Here is a 13,291-nt window from a genome sequence, read left to right as displayed (position 1 = left end):
ATGAAGATAGCACTCTGCTCTGACCTTTAGTACAAGGGAAGAGACTCATCACTCAGCATGCATGCATGGACTTGAAGGATGACATAACTCTCTCTTGTGAGGCTCTACCAATACCTGGCAAAAACAGAAGTGGATGCTCACAGTTATCTATTGGATGGAACACAGGGCCCCTAATGAAGGAGCTAGAGAAAGTACCCAAGAAGCTAAAGGGGTTTGCAACCCTATAGGAGGAACAACAATATGAACTAACCAGTACCCCCCAGAGCTGTGTTTCTAGCTGCATATGTAGCAGAGGATGGCCTAGTTGGCCATCAATGGGAGGAGAGGCCCTTGGTCTTGTGAAGATCATATGCCCCAGTACAAGGGAATGCCAGGGCCAGGAAGCTGGACTGGGTGGGTTGGGGAGCAGGGTGTGGGGTATAGGGGGCTTTGGGGATAGCATTTGAAATGTAAATGAGAAAAATATCTAATAAAAAATGCCTTAAAAAAAGAATGACTAAGAACAGAAAGCTGTGGGAACCAGGGAACACATTGCATCTGAACTGTCACACCTGGTGAAAACTTTTAAGTGCAGTGTAAAAGATCTCTCACAGCTTATCTTGTGAGCACATCGCGCATGGGAATTAATGATAACAGTCCGAGGATCCAACAGAGCAAGTAAGAAGCATAGCTTCTCATCCATTTTGAGGCCAAGGCTACACAATCTGAGGCAATGCCAACTAAATCAATCCCCATAGAAGTAGCTCATACCAGCCATCAGGATACTTCATTGTGACTGACTAAGAACAAATGAATATCAGAAACTAGAAAGGAATGGAATCGTGAAAGGCATTGCTAAGGCAACTGAGAATGAGAGAAGCAGTGTTTGATCTCTAGTCCAATGGTCTGGAAATTTCTGTGTCCACAAAGAAGAAAGAGGTTAATTCAGAAGACACTCAGAACTGGAAAAGGGCTTTTGGAGTTTTGCTGAGTTCCATGGCAGGACATTATCTCTATGTGCCAAGAGAAGCTCTGCTGTTAACCAAAATAACTTAGTGGTCCAAGTTGGGTTCCAAAAGTGGTGATACAACCCTGAAGAGCGTGAGACATAACTGTGCTGAGCAGATAATCAGATTGTTTTAGGTCACTTAAAGAGAGGTGTGGCAAGATTTATGTTTTGATTGTTTTTCTAGGGAAGGAGAGGAATTTCACAAAGTCAAATACAATATTGTGAGCCTGTTAAGAGCTTAATATCTAGATAACAATTCACAGAGAACATACACAATGAAATGACAGTACAACAGAAATCATTACGTTTGGTTTTGGCATTGACATTTATTTGTCTCAGACTCAGCAGCCTGCATTTCTTCCACATGTGTGTGTGTGAATATATATACAAAAAGGCTGGAGACATTGCTTCAGCAGTTAAGAGTACTGGCTGCTCTTTGAAAGGACATGGTTTCTATAACTAGCAACCACCTGTTGTCTTACATTTCTCTGTAATTTCATTTACAAAGACCATGACACATTTTTTGGCCTTTCCAGGCATCAGGCCCATAATTGGTGTACATACACACTTCCAGGCAAAACACCTATATACATAAAATTGTATACTGAGGGTGAAGATAGTTTGTTTAGTCATGGACCATGTAAGCAGTCTACTGTGGCTGATAGAAAGGTAAGTGATACAATGTTGGGAAGTGACCTGTTAGAACCAAGAAGCTGATTTTAGCAGCATGCATGGCAGGCTAGGGCATGGCCTTGCTTCACATTGGACATTACCTGGAATATGCAACTCAAGCCAGCCTTATCAAGATTGTCAGGAATGTAAAGAAGGCACAAGCCCCACAGAAGCAATAGTACTCCAGAATGAAACAGATCATGAAACTCATGAAAAATACTTTTTCTTACGAATGTCCATATGAGGGAATGTCTCCAATCCCCAGTACAGTTTTAATGAACATTGCTCTTACCTGGAGAGTAAATACAAATATATGACATCTTTTCTGGACCATGTAGAGACTGCCATATCCAGGGATCCACCCCATAATCAGCATCCAAACGCTAACACCATTGCATACACTAGCAAGATTTTATTGAAAGGACCCAGATGTAGCTGTCTCTTGTGAGACTATGCCGGGGCCTAGCAAACACAGAAGTGGATGCTCACAGTCAGCTAATGGATGGATCACAGGGCTCCCAATGGAGGAGCTAGAGAAAGTAGCCAAGGAGCTAAAGGGATCTGCAACCCTATAGGTGGAACAACATTATGAACTAACCAGTACCCCGGAGCTCTTGACTCTAGCTGCATATGTATCAAAAGATGGCCTAGTCGGCCATCACTGGAAAGAGAGGCCCATTGGACTTGCAAACTTTATATGCCCCAGTACAGGGGAACGCCAGGGCCAAAAAGGGGGAGTGGGTGGGTAGGGGATTGGGGGTGGGTGGGTATGGGGGACTTTTGGTATAGCATTGGAAATGTAAATGAGCTAAATACCTAATAAAAATGGAAAAGAAACCCAAATATATGACATCTTTTCATGTTGAATTAGATCAGTGTTTTTCAATATGTGGGCTGTGACAAAAATAGCAGTCACATATCACATCTCCTACATATCAGATATTTACATTATGATTCATAAGATTAGCAAAATTGCAGATATGAAGTATCAACGAAGTAACTTTATGGTTCACTATCAAAAGCCATACATATGTATACATACATATATATATATATATGTATATATATATATATATATGTATGTATATATATATATGTATGTAGTGGCCTGCTCTTTTGAGCAGATTCCTGCAGAACAATTAAGATGTATTATCTTTTAGTGAGGCTATATAAACAAATAGATAATTTCTTAATTCTTAATGATTTTATAAGAATTCTTAAAATTATACTAGCAAATTTCAAGCCCTTGATAATAGAATTGCTATTAAGTCTTTCTGATATTAAAACTTCAATGAGAAATTTGCTACTTTCTTTTTTTTTTATACTTTTTATTAGGTATTTTCCTCATTTATATTTCCAATCCTATCCCAAAAGTCCCCCATACCCTCCCACCCACTCCCCTACTCACCCACTCCCACTTTTTGGCCCTGGTGTTCCCCTGTACTGGGGCATATAAAGTTTGCAAGTCCAATGGGCCTCTCTTTCCAGTGATGGCTGACTAGGCCATCTTTTGATACATATGCAGCTAGAGTCAAGAGCTGCGGGGTACTGGTTAGTTCATAATGTTGTTCTACCTATGGGGGTGCAGATCCCTTTAGCTCCTTGGGTACTTTCTCTAGCTCCTCCATTGGGGGCCCTGTGTTCCATCCAATAGCTGACTGTGAGCATCCACTTCTGTGTTTGCTAGGCCGCAGCATAGTCTCACAAGAGACCGCTATATCTGGGTCCTTTCAGCAAAATCTTGCTAGTATATGCAATGGTGTCAGCGTTTGGAAGCTGATTATGTGATGGGACCCTGAATAAGGCAGGGTTGGTCCATCCTTTTGACACAGCTCAAAGCTTTGTCTCTGTAACTCCTTCCATGGGTGTTTTCTTCCCAATTCTAAGAAGGGGCAAAGTGTCCACACTTTGGTCTTCGTTCTTCTTGAGTTTCATGCGTTTAGCAAATTGTATCTTATATCTTGGGTATCCTAAGTTTCTGGGCTAATATCCACTTATCAGTGAGTACATATTGTGTGAGTTCCTTTGTGATTGGGTTACCTCACTCAGGATGATACCCTCCAGGGTCATTCATTTGCCTAGGAATTTCATAAATTCATTTTTTTAATAGCTGAGTAGTACTCCATTGTGTAAATGTACCACATTTTCTGTATCCATTCCTCTGTTGAGGGCATCTGGGTTCTTTCCAGCTTCTGGCTATTATAAATAAGGCTGCTATGAACATAGTGGAGCATGTGTCCTTCTTACCGGTTGGGACATCTTCTGGATATATGCCCAGGAGAGGTGTTGCTGGATCCTCCGGTAGTACTATGTCCAATTTTCTGAGGAACTGCCAGACTGATTTCCAGAGTGGTTGTACAAGCTTGCAATCCCAGCAACAATGGAGGAGTGTTCCTCTTTCTCCACATCCTCGCTAGCATCTGCTGTCACCTGAATTTTTGATCTTAGCCATTCTGACTGGTGTGAGGTGGAATCTCAGGGTTGTTTTGATTTGCATTTCTCTGATGATTAAGGATGCTGAACATTTTTTCAAGTGCTTCTCAGCCATTCAGTATTCCTCAGGTGAGAATTCTTTGTTTAGCTCTGAGCCCCATTTTTTTAATGGAGTTATCTGATTTTCTGGAGTCCACATTCTTATGTTCTTTATATATATTGGATATTAGTCTCCTATCTGATTTAGAATAGGTAAAGATCCTTTCCCCATCTTTTGGTGGCCTGATTGTCTTATTGACGGTGTCTTTTGCCTTACAGAAGCTTTGCAGTTTCATGAGGTCCCATTTATCAATTCTCAATCTTACAGCACAAGCCATTGCTGTTCTATTCAGAAATTTTTCCCCTGTGCCCATATCTTCAAGGGTTTCCCCTACTTTCTCTTCAATAAGTTTCAGTGTCTCTGCTTTTATGTGGAGTTACAGATTCAATGCAATCCCCCATCAAAATTCCAATTCAATTCTTCAACGAATTAGAAAGAGAAATCTGCAAATTCATCTGGAATAACAAAAAACCTAGGATAGCAAAAACTCTTCTCAAGGATATAAGAACCTCTGGTAGAATCACCATGCCTTTCCTAAAGCTGTACTACAGAGCAATTGTGGTAAAAACTGCATGGTACTGGTATAGTGACAGACAAGTAGACCAATGGAATAGAATTGAAGACCCAGAAATGAACCCACACACCTATGGTCACTTGATCTTTGACAAGGGAGCAAAAACCATCCAATGGAAAAAAGACAGCATCTTCAACTAATGGTGCTGGCACAACTGGCAGTTATCATGTAGAAGAATGCGAATTGATCCATTCCTATCTCCTTGTACTAAGGAACTGTGCAAGTGTCACAAGTTAATTGCCTCTGGGATAGAAAGCAGACACATACAACTTAAAACACACTAAAACCAAAAGGCTATAAAGCAGTTAACTGAAAGGTATTAAAAGGGAACATTTTATGGTAGGTGTGAGAGCAGGAGATAATTATTGACTGGGCTTATCTATACAAAACTTCAGTAATAGCTTAGCCACAAAAATTATGGATTTTACCTTTCAATGAACCTATAGGGCTGGCCACAGATAGTGAACGTCTAGTCTTAATGAAGACTTATGTAAACATCTCTGTAGTAAACTTCTTTTTGAATTCACGTTTGAACTTTAAGTGAATGTTTATGTATAAAAAAAATGTGTGGATAATCATGTGATCTATTATCCCCCTCCAAAAGATGGTAAAAAAAACAAAAAACAAACAAACAAACAAAAAAAAAACCCAACAAACCAGGAACAATTACATTGTGTGACATTATTGAAACAGAGCAGGAGAGAGCGAGATTAGGAGGAGAATGAGAAAGCAAAATTTAGAGGAGGAAGGTAAGGACAGCTGAACAGAATAACTTAGAAATTAAAATTGAGTTAAGAAATTAAGAGATCAATACACAGAATGCAGAAAGAAAGAGGGACCAAAAAAAAAAAAAAAAAAAGAAGCTGCCAAGAGAGCAGAAAGAACAGGCAAGCTTCTCCTACCCATGGGATGGAATAGGTCTTTTACTTAACAGCAAGGCAAGCTTAGTCTTACTAAACAGGACAAAGCTTTTTTTTCTTTTATACTTGGGTTTAATTCACGTAGCAAGAAAAGACTAGACGCTTTTTCTTTCTCTATGCAGTAAAGATTGGAGCTCATTTTCCATCCAGAATAAGTGAGTTCCTTCTGCACTGGCACCTAGGCTTTTGCTTCACATGCATATGTGAGTATGGATGTATGTAAGTATGTAGTTATGAGATAAGTGTGTAGTTGGGCCCAACTGGTTCTCATGAAGGAGTGAGTATTCATGCATTAATTTGTAAATGAATGTATGTGAGTTTGTCCATATCTGCTTGTGTAAAATTTTTTCCTTCTGCAAGCATGACTGTCTTCTCCTCATTCAGTAAACGTTTATTGCTTCAAACCTCTCCCCAGACTAACAAGCAAGAATCTAGGATTCTGAGCAAGAGAGAAAAAAGCCCTAGAAATTAATTCTTTATTTAATCTCCATTCCGTTAGGCTACAGTGGGTTTTTAACCCTTAGAATGAGCATAGGCCCTTTTAGAAGTTATCAGCAAGCATTCAGTATAGTTAGAGCGATAGAAGGCCAGAGAGCATTGATATTTAAAGCTGCTTCTACATCCAACTCTGTGCTCAGTTTTAAGCAATTCCAAGCCAGGTAGGTACCTGGTAGTTGGTGGTCACCACAACATGAAGGACTGACTGTATTAAAGGGTTGCAGCATTAGGAAGGTTGAGAACCACTGATTTGACTTTAGTAACTGTTCTGGTTGCTTTTGTCAATTTGACACAAAGTAGACTCATTTGGATAGAGGAAACCTACATAAGAGATTGCCCCCATTACATTTGCCTGTGGACATTTCTGTAGGGCACTTTCTTGATTAATTATTGATGTAGGAGGGCTTAGCCCCTATGGACAGTGCCACCCCTCAACATATGGGACAGATCTGTCCTCCATCCCACAGCATAGGTGGACCATAGACATACTGAGCCCTGTTTAGCACCTTGCAGTTGGAGGGAGGGAGGAGGAAGACAGAGACTTATGGGCCCTCTGTGCCACCCATAGACCTGCCCTCTGGTGCATAGCACAGGCGGGTTGTCAACACCCTCTTTCCACTATACCAAGCTGTGCAGACTGAGGAGGTCACCCAGGAGTCTGCCAGTCACGTGGCTAACCTGAAGGAGGAGCCACCACAATGTGGAAGTATGTGGTAGGCAGATGGGAGAAAAAGAGAAGTGGAGCAACTTGAACAATATGAGAGAGAAGGAACTAGAGGCTCAGGGATAGAGAGGACTAGTCGGTTGTGAGTGGCCAGCTTTGCTACCTGAGCCATGCTGCGGGTCAGTAATTGTTGGTTTACTCTTTCACTTTGGTTCTAGTATTTATTATTAAGCACATTTAATATTGAATATGTCCAATATACTCTTTATCAGTCAAGTTCTCACAACTCTTCCAGCCCTCATGTAACATGCTCTCATGTAACATGTCCCATAATATCAGACTTCTATCTTGCTGTCAAATATGTTTCTACAGGCTACCCCTTCCTTGTACATTCTTATTCTTTCCTTATTAATGAAGATGGCTTATATGTATAGGGATATGTTAACCAGCTTTCATGAAACTGATATTTAGAGATATCAATTTGGGGACACTATGAGGAATAATTCCCATACTAACAGATGTAAGAAAATATTTCTATTGGTGTCTCCAGGTAAACTGAATATTAACCCTATTTAGTTTTGTTAAAATGCAATGTGGAATTTGATACCTCCCTACCTGTTGTAGAGAGTAGATAAATCATATCTCCCTGATCTATGAATAAAGAGCATACACACCATAAATGGAAAGGTCAGGAACATGAGCATGCAATTTGTGCAGCTGCCTGAGGCTCTGAGAAAGTTCTTGGTTCAACACACTTTGCAGCTGCCTCCTTGAAATGTTTTGAGCGTGAAGTCTGCATTTTTATTTTGTGCCAGAGCAATAAATTATGGGTTTTTTAAAAAGTAAATTTATGCGAGGACACACAATACAACGATGCGATTTCAGAAAGGAACACGAAGATACCCCATTTCCATTTCAATGCCCTTTGCAAACTCAGAGCTTCTGAAAATGACAGTATATCCAGATCTCCTCGGGCAGCACAAGTTCTGTGTTCATGAAGGTGCATTAGCAAGTCACCCCCACAACCATGAATAATGCTAATTAAATAAAGGGCATTGGGTTACTCAACATTTATCTTCCCTTGTCTTGAAAAAAGATTTCAGGTCTAACTTTCATCAAATATTTTGCTTGGGAAGAAATAACTAGGTAGGAAAGCCACCCATCTGTGAGTAAGAAATGTGTTGACTTTTACTAGCATTACTTTTAAGTGTTTTAATTTATTATTTGAAACATTTATATATTTGATCATATTCTTTGCTCTCCCCAAACTACTTCCAGATACCCTCTCCTATTCATCCAATTACAAGGTTTTTTAAAACTGGCTACCTACAGCAGCAACAACAATAACATCATCATCAACAACAACACCACCAATACCCCCACCCCCACGCCCCCCACACACACCATAGAGTTGTATTTGTATTTGTGAGCAATTCCTAGCCCTTGGCCTGTCCTGGAGTTTCCATTAAAGAAAACTGATTCTGCCTTAAGGTGCTAATCCGACTGGGACTAACTTTTTGGTTAGGGGTAAAATTTTGAGCCCACTTCATTCACTCCATATTATTATTAATAAAATTGTAAAGGCTATTATGATCTCACGTCCTCATATTGCATCCCTCTGAGATTCACTGAAGTCTTACAGACTGTAGAAATAGGAAGAAAGCAAAGTCAGTTAGACTTTAGCCATTGAAAATACCCATTAAAGTCTTTTGTCCATTTTAATTATAAAATACATATCTGACCACCACAAAATATACATTCTGTCTCTTGTGCATAATATATTACCATTATGTAGATCAATACTTTAACATAATTCTTGCCATTTCAATAAATAAGTATGAATTGAATAAGAAAGTGGCAAAAATGAGGGTCTGAGAAATTCTTACATAAAATAAAATAAAATAAACTGTGGTCAAACACAAAATATTGATTTAAAATAATACACTTTGAAGCAATGAAAATCAATATTTTAATTAATCAAAGTGTGAAAAAGAAGGAAGAATTTTTAGTTATATGAATTGCTTGCCTTAAAATTTAACCATTTTAAGCAAAAATATCCAGTAGATGCCTACTAGCATGTATCGTAAAATCAAGGTCTATGTGCGATTTAAATTTTCCTAAATTAAAATGTATTTTGTTTTGTATAGATTCCACATGTGAATATAACGAATGTTCGTTGTTAATTTGTCTTCACTCAGAGTGAGTTTGCATGTATTGAAGACACACACTCAGGTGCTTTGATCTGTGCGTTCATTGTAGAACTATTATTTCAAGCTCGCTAACATTTCCATCACATTAATTTATATTGATATGTGGTTAGAACACTAAAAAACCTCTTCCTTTTAACTGTATAAATTTATTTATTCATTCATTCACATTTGCCTCTATCTCATAGAGACCAACCTGACTTATGAGTGCTGTGATTAAAGGTATGATTTCAAATGCTAACCAAACTACTGTCCAGGAGTGCCTATGCATCTCAAGTGGAATGAATTCTCCTTAAAAAATAATTCAAATTAAAACACTGAAGAGTCAATAGAAACTCATCTAAATAAGACAGTACTATACACAACAGGAAGTTCAAGGATTTAGTCCTACAGCTTGCTACTTCTAAATCCATTTTGAGAAGAATTATATGAACACACTTGAGCCCAAAGGCAATAAACTTATGAACAGAGATGGTTTTGATCACATTTAAATGAATGAATGAAATTAACAACTCAAAAGTTTTTAATGCCTTGAAGCTGATACAACTGGTACATATGTACACATACACCTATAAATATATGTGTGTGTCTATGTACACATAAATATATGTGCAATCTACTTGAACTTCTGTGATATGCAACTGCTAGGGGTGAAACTCCACTGAAAGCTTCTTGTAACTTCTGAGACTTCCCTTGGAAGCATTTGAAATTATAATAAGGGGAAGACCTGCTTACACAACTACACATCACCTTATTAAGTGTTGACAGCACAGGGCATTTGTTGCCTTCAAGATGTAGGGTAAACTGCTAGCTCTTTGGAATGATGGTGCCATGTTTATGGATAACATTTTTTTAATGGGCATAAGAATCAAGTGTTCAGCTGAGCGTGGTGGTGCACACCTTTAATTCCAGCACTTGGGAGGCAGAGGCAGGTGGATTTCTGAGTTCGAGGCCAGCCTGGTCTACAAAGTGAGTTCCAGGATAACCAGGGCTATACAGAGAAACCCTGTCTCGAAAAACAAAACAGAAAAAAAAAAAAAAAAAAAAGAACCAAGTGTTCCTTCAGGATATCCCAAGGACTGAAAAGTGGGTCCTTTTTAATAAAAAAAAAAAAAGCACTTCCATTTTCCATGAGTCATTTTTGATACTTACACTGAAGCCAAACACACAGTGTAAAATATCTCTGTTAGTTCTAACACTTGTTAAATGTTCTGTTTTTACTTCTCATCAGACTCATTATATTGATAATTCACTGTGGTATAATTTGCATTTCTCTGATTAAGGAGGTGGTTGACATTTTGTGAAGTATTCTTGCAGTGTCTTTTTTCTTGTTTTCTTTTTGCCTATGTAATTGAATTCCTTAGCATTGTTTACTGCATATTTGAAATTTATTGACTTTGTGGCTATGTATCCATTATATATATATATATATATATATATATATATATATATATATATATATATATATATGCCAATATCCTGTAAATATTAAAATCTCTTGTTATATGTTTAGTAGAATTAGAAATGTTTGCCCACGACTTGGCGTGCTTTCTTCTGACTCTCTTTATAATCCATAGCACTCTTGATGCATGCCTGGGCCAGAGAACATTTTCACACATCGTGTTCCACAGGGCATGCAATGATTTTGCACATTTGTCAGGTAGGTCAAACCAATTAGTTTTCTGTTTTAATATTCCTCTAGACTCACTGCATAGTGTCTTCCTGTTTTGTTAATTATACGAAGATATCCAAAAAACTTTCAGATATTCAGAGAGATATCTAAGCATCTTTAGATTTACTGAGATTTTTGTCACGTTTTCATGTTTGTTTTATTCCAGGCTTCCTTCCTTCCTTCCTTCCTTCCTTCCTTCCTTCCTTCCTTCCTTCCTTCCTTCCTTCCTTCCTTCCTTCCTTCCTTTCTTCTTTCCTTACTTTCCTTCCTTCCTTCCTTCCTTCCTTCCTTCCTTCCTTCCTTCCTTCCTTCCTTCCTTCCTTCCTTCCTTCCTTCCTTCCTTCCTTCCTTCCTTCCTTCCTTCCTTCCTTCCTTCCTTCCTTCCTTCCTTCCTTCCTTCCTTCCTTCCTTCCTTCCTTCCTTCCTTTCTTTCTTTCTTTCCTTCCTTCCTTCCTTCCTTCCTTCCTTCCTTCCTTCCTTCCTTCCTTCCTTCCTTCCTTCCTTCCTTCCTCCCTCCCTCCCTCCCTCCCTCCCTCCCTCCCTCCCTCCCTCCCTCTTTCTTTCTTTCTTTCTTTCTTTCTTTCTTTCTTTCTTTCTTTCTTTTCTTTCTTTCTTTCTTTCTTCCATTTCTTTCTGTCTTTCCTCCTTGACCTGTTCATCATTCAGTAATGAGTTGTTTAATCTACATGAGTTTATGTCATTACCAAAAATTCATTTGCTGTTCATTTTAAGCTTCATTGCATTGCTGTCAGATAGGATGTATGGAGTTAATTTGGGTGTTTTGTTTTGTTTTGTTTTGTTAATCTTAAGACTGGTTTTAAGTCCCACAATGTGGTCTGTTTTAGTGATGTTTCTGTCCATGGGCTGCTGTGTAGAATCTATATTTTCTTATTTGGTAGACTATTCTGTGTATATTTGCTAGGTATATTTGATATTTGATGTCATTATTTCTGATGTTTCTCTTCTTTTTTGGATAGAATATCTGTATGTTAGAAAGAGTACAGCATTGAAAGTGCCTACCTAATATTATTGAGTCAGAGTTAAGTTCTCTCTTTAAATCTAATGTGAAACATTAGACTATTAGTGACATTGGGTCCAGGAGAGTTTGATGCATACGTTTTAGATTGCAGTTTCTTCTTGATTGATTGTTCCTTTCTTTAGTGTCCCTTTTCACTTCTGATTAACCTTCATTAATTAACAAAGTCTGTTGTGTCAGACATTAGACTAACAATATCTGCCTGTTTTCTGGTCCCACATGCTTCAGATATTTTTCCCATCTTTTTGCTTTTAGGTAATGAGTAGAGTTTTGACTGGCTACATTCTGTCTTGGCCTTTGGTATTCTTTTTGTGATATGACCTTGGATGTTGACTTCTTTTCTTAAGTGTACATCTTCTGTGAGGATCTAGGTGGTTCCAGGTTAAGCTAGTGTAGAATTGCTGTGACCAAAACTAGGCTTGGGATTTGAACATGGCACAGGTAAGTTTGTTTCTGACAACCAACATTTTAAATGGATGCATAAGAGTCACATATCCTGAATATGAAATGTATTTTAACAAATGCAAATCTTCTAAAAGATTGAACAATATGAAAAAACAGTAACAACCAAAAATAACAAACAACAAACAAACAGACCAACCAACCAACGAATCAAACACAAAAAAGATACCAATGGATACCAAGACCAAGACTTATAAAAGCAATAATCAGGAAAATGAGATATAAGTATCAAGATAGTCAAACAGATAAATGGAATAAAAATCAATTTCCCAAAAGCCAGAGGTGGACTTCCTAGTAAACATGTGTTGTTCCAAACTACAAAAAATACCCATCAAATGCTACTCTATTCCATGCTGAGATTTTGAAGAGCATGATTGAGCAGGTTATATTTTAATATGTAGATCATGAAGTACTGGAATGTACAGCAATAACATTGGAATGTTTTCATAATCTTGGGAAGAAAAAATTTTTGACACAGATATTTAAAAGAACTAAATGCAAGGATAATCATAGAATGAACTGAATTAAATTCAAGAGCCTTCATTGAGAAAAATATAACATTTGTGAGTATTACAAAGACAAATAACAGGGTATGCAAAGACATCTTTACCACGTCCATCTTATACATAATTAGATTCAAAACACAGTACTTGTAGAGTATTTTTAACCTCAGCAATACAACATAAAAACAGGAAAGTGCACTAAACAGAGAGAAACATTAACATATCAAGAGAGTACTCAAGTAGCCATAAATCGATATAAAATATTTACAATATTTAGAAAAAAAAACACATTAAATCCAGAAGTGGGTGTCATCACCTACAGGACAAAAAGCTGAAAAACAAAACAAAACAAAACAAAACAAGCAAACAAAAAACCAAGCACTTAACACAATCAAACATCAACTGAGATGCAAAGTAATAGACCTTACTTATCCAGGCGATCAGTTTGAACACAGTGGGGATCTATGTGCACCTTAGTAAACTGGCCATCTTGATGGATCCAGGACGTCTGCCTCATAGGATTTATGAAGCATTACTGTACTATCACACAATGAACAGAAAT

The 13,291-nt window shown here is 38.0% G+C and overlaps 1 long non-coding RNA gene across 1 annotated transcript in view; it reads right to left on the bottom strand.

Annotated features, from left to right (window-relative positions):
- Positions 1-13,185, bottom strand: part of Gm10823 (predicted gene 10823) — a 76,199-nt gene extending 63,014 nt beyond the window's left edge. The window contains exon 1 of the long non-coding RNA NR_033475.1: positions 13,158-13,185. This is a non-coding gene — a long non-coding RNA (predicted gene 10823). The remainder of the gene's footprint in view (positions 1-13,157) is intronic.
- Positions 13,186-13,291: the final 106 nt, after the last annotated feature.

This window comes from Mus musculus, chromosome 16 (assembly GCF_000001635.26).
Source record: "Mus musculus strain C57BL/6J chromosome 16, GRCm38.p6 C57BL/6J".
NCBI classification, from domain to species: domain Eukaryota; kingdom Metazoa; phylum Chordata; class Mammalia; order Rodentia; family Muridae; genus Mus; species Mus musculus.
Note: the sequence above shows the minus strand (reverse complement) of the source record. Positions and strands in the feature narration are given on the sequence as shown.